Below are 8,083 nucleotides of genomic sequence, written 5' to 3'. Positions count from 1 at the left end.
GTTTTTTTTTCCTGGGTTTTTTTTCCCTCCCCCCCCCTCCCTTCATTGTCTTTTGTGGCGGGGCAGGTTTCTTGCTGAGCGTCTCTGAGGTCTGCAGCGGCGACGAAAAGGATTAGCGCAAGCAGAGCATGTAGGCTTTAGAGAACAGAGCAGAGTTTGGTTTCAACATCTAATTCAATTTGTTCTGCCGAGATTGAAATATGAAATGGTTGCCAGTCAAACGTTCAAAGGGGGAGGAGGGAGGAAAGAAGAGAGGGAGCCTTCTCAAATTTAAATTTTAATGAAAATTAATTTAACCCTTTGATATGTTTTAAAACATGTTATTTCCTGGTCTGGAAACAAGCTAGAAAACATTCATGAGGGTTTTTTTTTTTCCCCCGCACCTTCAAACATAATGAAGATTTTCTTTTTCCCTTAATGATACTTATCTTGTTGAGCAGTTTGACATTGGTTAATTTTTCAGGCAATTTGGTATCAAGGAAATCTGTTTGATGTGTGCGGGGGGGGCTGTGTATGTGTATACAGATATATATATGCCCGTACATTAATTATGAAAGTGCTGATCGCAGCTCTGGAGAACAGTTTGAGTTAATTCCTACTCCGCAAGCAAAGACTCGACTTCTTTGTTACGTATTGAGAATCCCACACATTGCACCCCTAAAATTACAGCGGGTTTAACAGGAATTTTCTGAAAACGAGCATATACCTGCTAATTACCCTGAATTAAAACGAATGCCTAAGTAGGTCTGCGGGAAATTCATCACTCCCCGCTGCCTTTTTTTTTTTCCCCCCGATCTGAAACAATCCTAATGATACAATAATGCAAACTCTCTTAACTGTCCACGTAGTTAAACCTGGGAAATAGCCTCCCACCGGTCCTTAACCCCGGCGGTACTTCTGCAGCTGAACACCATCGCGATACGCTTATTTTGTTCGGGAGTGATAATAGTTTCTTTTAGCGGTAACTATCATTCAGAAAGGTTGTATCTATAACAAATGATCGCACACTAATTGTTGTAATTAGGCTATGATGAGCTGTAGCCCTGGCCCCCTCGTTTTGCTGGCTCTTGACACCGCAGGGCTGGTGTCGCCGTGCGTGCCGGTCACCTCTCGGCCGCCCTGTGCTCCCTGGGGAGATCTGGACACTTTTAGGGTGTGATGCTCGTCTGCTCTGGGTGTCCTTTTCGGGGTGGGTGCGTTTTATCCAGGCTGTGCTGATGGCAGAGAGGATGAGCAGCCCGCTCCAAGCCTCTGCCCCTGGCCGGCTCGTCACCCATCGCTCTGTGGGCAAGAGCTGTAGGTAACAACCGTCCTGGGGGCTGCGCAGGTTATTTCGGGCTCCGGCAGATGAGCTCTGGGGAGTCTCTGGGCTCGTGCAAAGCACATGCTCTCCCCATCGGAGAACTGAAACCAGTAGTTTACGCTCGGTCCTGTCTTCTGCAATCCCCGGGATACGGTGCAGGGTCCCCGGGGGGTCTGCAGACCCCAGGTTGAAGCCCGCTGCCCCGGTGGGTGGGCTCTTGCCAGGTTGTGACGGCTTCATCCAGGGCGAGACCCCGGAGGGCTGGACGGCGGCGGGGATGACGGCTGCGGCTGTTCCGCGGGCACCCGCCGTATCCCTCTCCCCGGCGCGGCTCTGGAATTGGATTAGGATATTATTCAAATGCAGCCTTTTTACTGAATTAGAGGGTTAACGGGTTTTAATGTAAAACTAGCTGTACTTTATTGCTGCCTGTTGCCAGAGGCCTGTGTGGGCTGTTATCTACTTAAGGGGACAGCAAGCAAGTCAACGCGGGGAGAATATCCAACGGGCCCCGGTTTTGCTGGGCGCTGCAAGTCCCTCCGCTGCCAGGGCTGCGTGTCTCTGCCGAGCGATGCTTCCCGCTGCTCTCAGAGCCAGGCTGTGCGCCGGTGCCCTCTTCGATTGCTCAAAGTGACTCATCGCCTTTGGAAAACTCTCGACCACGATCTGTGTTGTTTTTCTCACTGTCCCACGGGAGGAGGCAGGGGACTCGGCGCAGGCATGGACAGGCAGGTAGCATCCCGCTCTGTGAGCTGCTGATTTTCCGAGCTGCGGGCTTGAATTGCTGCTGCTTACAACGTGCCCCCGTCCCTCTGCCCAGCAGCTCGTGGTTTCTTTTCATCACCATTGCACTGGTCCTGGCTGCAGCATTGGATCATGAATTTCAGCTCTTCTCATCTTTTTAGTCCCGTCCTGCCTTTGCAAAGTCTTCCTCCCAGGTGTGCCCCACGGAGCGGGGTTCTGGGAAGCGCTGAAGGGCCAAGCAAGCCTGCCTCTTCGCAGCAAGCACCGTAGATGCCATTCGCCGGCCCTTTGCCAGGGCTGCAGGAATAGCTCACGTCCCCCTGCGTCGTGCTTGCTGCTTTCCAGCCCAGCTGCTGGCTCCAGGCAGGAGCTCTGGGATCTCAAGCCTTTCTGTCTGCCTGTTGGCGTTGGCAGCCATCCCCTTCTCCCTGGCAACTCTACCAGCTTTGCTTGTCTGCTCGCAGAGGCAGTAAGTGCGGTGTCTGTGCATGCTTGAAGTTGTCTTCCTGAGCAAGATGTGGCAGGAAACACGCAGGAAAGGTTTCGGCTTGAAAAAAAACAGTGCTTCGGTTGCTGCTCCCTCGAGATGAAAGAAGCAGTGCGAAGGCGGGCGTGCTGCTGGTGGAGCAATGCTCTCCTGCAGAGACCTTCCCTCGCTGCCTCGGTTTCCCCATTTGCAAAGCACGGTGCGGACCTACAGGTGGAAGCAGCTGTGCACTGTGCCCATTCCCGCATCCCTGCCGGGAGCAGCCCGGCTCCCTGCCGGGTGTGCAGGTGTGCTGCAAACTCCTGTTTTAACCGGCAGTCGGGGCTTTTTCTTCAGCTCCTAATTGTCTCCCTTCCTCCTTTCACCAGCCCTTTGCAATTGCAAACCCCGTTTGCTTCTCCCCTGCCGGAGGATTAGCCAAGGGATGCCTCTGCTGCTGCCCCATCGTTTCCCCGCCTCGCACGGAAACCTCCTTTACCTTCCCTGCAGCCAGCATTAAAATATTGTGACTGTGTCTAAGGGATCAGACGAGTTGCCGCTGGGTAACCGATTGCCACGGATCAGCCGGGCTCAGCCCCAGCCAAGGTGACTCCCGGTAGCCGGACCCCATCGTGGAAGGGGACAGCAGCAAACTGGCATCACCCTGGGCTGCAGCCGCCCATGGGGACGGTTGGCTGGGATGCTGGCTGGAGATTTGCTCGGGATTTGGGGAGCACGAGCTTCTCCTTAATATTACGGCACGTCTGGACCTTACCCCAGGTTGCACCGTGACCAGTGTTCGGCACCACCACCTTCCAGCTTCCACCACCACCTTCCTCACCGGGAAATAAAACGGGAGAGCGAGGAGGCAGCGTGCAGCTTTCCTTTCCCCGGAGCGCGGCTGTGTATGACTGAGACACGCTGCCTCCTGTTTTCCCTAAATATATGCATCGGAGAGGGAGAGAAATCGCATGGCAGGGCTTGAGATTTCAGACTTAGCCATTCATGAATAATAATCAGGCTCAGTAATTCACAGTAAATGGATATCCAAATTGGCTAATAAGGGAGGCTTTCACCCCAAACTGGAGCTAGGAAGGGAGGCAGAGAGAATATCAACAGATGTTGGCTGAGGCGGGTGCGTGCACGGTGTGACCTGAATCGGTGAAATACGGAAAGCGGTGCCAGCCCGAGAGTGGGGAAACCGGAGAGCAGTGACGGGGAAGGACACCGGAGAAGGGACGGCGTCCGACCTCCCCTGCCGCGGGGCAGCGGCGGCCAGGCTCGGACCTGCAGGAGCACGGATCCCTGCGTTCCACAGCCCGTAATTAGTGCCACGTAATTAGGCTCAGCTCTCTCTTCCAGCCCTGGGACCGTGCTGGGCTGAGGGGCATTAGCGTGCCCGGCCTGTGCGTCGTCCTGCCAGCACTTCTGCCCTGCAGCCCACGTGGACCAGAGGGTACGGAGCCGGTGTCATCGCGTCCCCACGTGTGACGTCCCCAGCTCAGGGCTTAGCAAAGCTGCCGGCACAGCGGCTGCACACGGTGCTGCCTATCAAGGGGAAAGTAAGAGTAGGAAAGCAAGAGGGATGTCTGTAGCATGTGTCAGGAGAGGTGATGTGGGGGGAAAAAAGGTTTTCTTCATTTTCACTCAACTAAAAATCAGATTTTGCTTTGTCTGCTGTTTAATTTTCTCCTGCGAGAGCAAGCGAGGCAGCGGCAGGAGCTGCGTTCAGGCGCGGTGAGGTGGGCTGTCGGTCTTCATCTGCCGGCAGCAGGCTCCGATGGGGAGGAGGTGCTGCCCCACGGGCCCCCCTTGCTCGTGGGAAACGGCTCCCGGACGGAGCAGCAGCAACGGGAGCTCGGGAGGTCACAGGGTCCTTCCCTACCGCAGATCAGCTGCTGCTTCCCAACCAGTGTTCCTCTAGCAGCATCTTAAGATGATGTTAGATGAAGTTAAGATAAATAAAAAAATGGGAAAGCACCTCTGCAGATCTCGGTCTGTGATTTGGGCTATTTAAATACGCAGAATAGAAGCTCAAAATGCAGCTGATTAGCTGAAGGAAGGATGCCCCTCCGAGGGCCGGCTGTTGCCAGGCGGTGTTTTGCAGCTGCTAAATGACTTTTTAAATTGAGGAGAAACCTACAGCCACTTTTACGGTCCCCTTAGCTCCCTTATATAGGGCAGCGCAATGGCTGGAGAGCACCATGCTGCCGCTTGGCTGAGTTACCAGATATTACAGTCCCGCTGTCCTACAGCACGGAATCGCAATGGATTCGAAATAAACCGCAGCAACCCTGGCCAAAGGCGATTTTCCTCCTGCCCTTCCGCTCCCCCTCACCACCTCTCCCCTCCCCGTGCCACTGGATTGAGGACGCTCCCAAAATTTAGCACGCTGGGTGGCATGGAGCAAACCAACCTCTTTTCTTTTTTTTTTTTGTCCTGTGACTTGGCTTATTTGAGTGTGTTGGAAGATGGTTTTGGGGTGTGCAGAGTGTTTTTCCTTTGGGTATGACGGATCCTTTCAATGCCCCAGCAGCTGCAGCACTGCAGAGCTGGTGGCCGGAGCTGCCCCCCCCGTGTCCCTCCGGCCCTTCCCTACAGCTTAAACCGTCCCTCACGGCCCAAAACCGGAGGTGGGATTTAGCAGGTGTAATGAGGACAGCTTTATAAGCCACGAGAGATGGAGAGGAAAGCGTGCTCCTGCCTCTCCCGCATTTGGTGACCTAAAATCTTTTCGGAGTTAAGTGTAGCCCGTGTTAGCAGCCGGCTCGCTGATGCTGATGGGGCTGGAGAAGTGCTTGGGTGCTGCCCTCTGATCAGTCCAAAGGTTTTCTACTTCGTCAGCTTAGAAATCAGACCACAAAATGCAAAATAAAGCTTCACCCAAAGCGCCGCGAGAGATCTCTGTCCCAGCCATGCACTAGGCCTCCGGGCAGCCATCCCCATGGGGCCATACCCTGCCTTTGCGGGGTCCACCCTGCCCCGAGAAACCCGGCAGCAAAGCCCAGGCTTAACCTCAGCCTCATCCCTCCTGCCGAGCCTCGGCAAAGCTGAGCCCTGCCTGAGCCCCACGCCGGAGACTTAGTGTATGGCCGGGACCGAGATCTCTTGTGGCACTTTGGGTAAAGCTTTGATTTTGCATTTTGTGGTCTGATTTCCAAGCTGATGAAGTAGAAAACCTTTTAATTGAGATCTCTCGCGGCTCTTTGGGTGAAGCTGCATTTTGCATTTTGTGGTCTGATTTCCTGAAGTAGAAAGTAGAAAACCTTTGGACTGATCAGAGGGCTGCCCCGCCCCCCCCCCCCGCTGCCCCTGCCCCCCCCCGGGGCTGGGAGCATCCCACCGGTGTCTAAATTAACCCAGGTTGTTTCAACAGAGCCGAGCCAGGCAGAGATGTGGTGCTGGTGGCTCCGAAGGCTCCGTAACACCCGATGGGGGGGCAGAAACGGGCAGATTGCAGGCAGGAGCTGTTTTAATTTCATTTTCGGCCGAACCCAGCCCAGTGTGTCAGCCTGAGCTAAGGAAACCCCGGGAAACAGGAGGACGGACTGTCCCCGGAGCAATTTTAAGCACATGTCAGAAGAAGTGATGCAGGGCTGCGGGGGGGCTCGCCCTGGGGGGGGTCGCAGCTCACCATCCTAGCCCCCCTCCAGCCCCCGGCAGGATAAACGGGACAGGCACATCGCCCCCGGGCAGCTGCAAACCAGAGCAGGCACTCCTCCCACCAGAAATCGGGGCTGAAAAATGAAAACTGGGAAGTTTTTGGGGTTTTTTTTTTTTTAGGTTGAGAAAAAATTAAAAAAACCCCAAACCCACCCCACTCCGTGTTTCAGCTGCTGTGCCTGGAGCCCCGTGCACCCGGCAGCGAGCGCGGCTGCGGGAGGCGGGAGGGGGGCGGTGGGGGCAGCGGCAGGCAGGAGCCTCGGACTTCGTTAGGATTCAGCCGTTAGATCTCTCCTTTCTCTCTGATGGCTGAGTGTGATTGACACTTACAAATTACCCAGCCAAAAGTGTCGAGTCTTTGACCCCTGAGTAACATCTTTGGCAAGCCTGAGATTTGCCAGCATTTTGTCATCTAATTACTACAAATCCCTTGAAAATTCACTGGCTGGTGAATTTTTAATGCGGGACGATTTCAATGTGATGCATCGCCCAGATGGGCACGCACGCGTGCTCCTTCCCTCTCCCCCCGCCGCCTCTTCTCCTTCCCTTTCTTCTCCTCTTTCTCGCCTTTCTTTTCTCCTCTTCCTCCCCCCATCCCGTTTCTTACCTTCCTCCCGCTTGTGTGCATCTGTATTCGCAGGAATCGCCCCGGCATCTCATCCCCTCCCCAGGCTCTCCATCCCGCTGGAGGAGCCGGCCGTGCCCGGGATGGAGCCAGGCACTTCGTGTCCCCCCCCCCAAAGCCTGGCAGCAGCGTGCTCGAGTCCCCCTCGCTGTCTCACCGGCGGTGGCAGGGAGCTGCTACGCGACATGAATTTTTTTTTTCCATCTTCTCAGGTCTCTCGCTGATGGATGGAGAGGGAGAAGCCTCCGCTGGGGACTCGGCAGCCAGCACACTTGTTGCCAGCGGAGTCCACTCGTCCTGTGAACCCGAGGGCTGATTTATGCCACGCGTCCAGGTCTTGGTATTCCCATCCCAGCCTTTTAAACAGACCTTGAATTCGGAGCGGGAGGAAGAGCCCTTGTCTGCTGGCGGCTCCTGCCCGAGGATTTTCCTCTTAAATCCGGGCAGGAACGTGACTCCCCTCAGCTCAGAAACCGCCCAACCTGGTGGCACAGAAACTTGGGGAGATGGACACCTCCCCTGCTGACCCCAGGGACTCTGGCAGAACCTGCTTTCAATGTCTGAATTAAATGATCCTTTCTGTACATTAAAAACCACGCGTATATTTTAGGAGTTTTCCAAACTGAGTCACATCTCAGGTTTGTTTGGATTTGTTTAATACGTATTCACCACAGCTAGGTAGTTATTTTGGTCCGATAGGGAGATAAGCATATTTTAGGAGGGAGGCCTGGGGTTTGCTGCGTTCGGCTTTGTGCCTGTGTCATTTCTGTCCCCGCTCTCAGGCAATCGCCTCCCGTCTTTCCCTTCCCGGCTTTCAAAGGGAAAGAGGCTTTGCTTTTCAACCAGGGTACCGCTTTACATATGTACGCAGCTGATAAAGTATTTTCACTTCGCCCCTTTCCCCTCTGGGAATCGCTGTCTTACGGCAAAACTGTTTTGTCTGACAAGGGCTGCAACAGATTACACGTGTTGGCTGCAAACACAGGGCCTTTTTTTTCTTCTTTTTTTTTTTTCTTTTGGAGATCCGCATACCTTTAAAAAAAAAAAAAAAAAATCTCTGCACTGCCGTGGCGAGCTCTGCCTCTTGCCTCATGTCCCCAGGAGCAGCCCCGTGGTCAGATCTGCCTGTGGCATCAGACCTCCTGGGGTGATGCATCTCTCCGGGTTGTGTGTCCGGATTGTTTTTCTCACGTTAATTTGAGCCTGAATCTAAAAAAATGCCACTGATTCTGTCGGGGCTGAGCGTTTCAGTTGGTCTGGCCTGGGGTTTTGGCTGCGGTTT

General features: G+C 54.4%; 1 protein-coding gene across 1 annotated transcript in view; it reads left to right on the top strand.

Annotated features, from left to right (window-relative positions):
• Positions 1–7,414, top strand: part of RBM19 (RNA binding motif protein 19) — a 73,925-nt gene extending 66,511 nt beyond the window's left edge. The window contains exon 24 of the mRNA XM_009274022.1: positions 7,014–7,414. The gene's annotated coding sequence lies outside the window, so the exon portion shown is untranslated. The remainder of the gene's footprint in view (positions 1–7,013) is intronic.
• The last annotated feature ends 669 nt before the right edge of the window (positions 7,415–8,083 follow it).

The sequence above is a fragment of the Aptenodytes forsteri genome, unplaced genomic scaffold (genome assembly GCF_000699145.1).
Source record: "Aptenodytes forsteri isolate BGI_AS27 unplaced genomic scaffold, ASM69914v1 Scaffold415, whole genome shotgun sequence".
Lineage (NCBI taxonomy): Eukaryota > Metazoa > Chordata > Aves > Sphenisciformes > Spheniscidae > Aptenodytes > Aptenodytes forsteri.
Note: the sequence above shows the minus strand (reverse complement) of the source record. Positions and strands in the feature narration are given on the sequence as shown.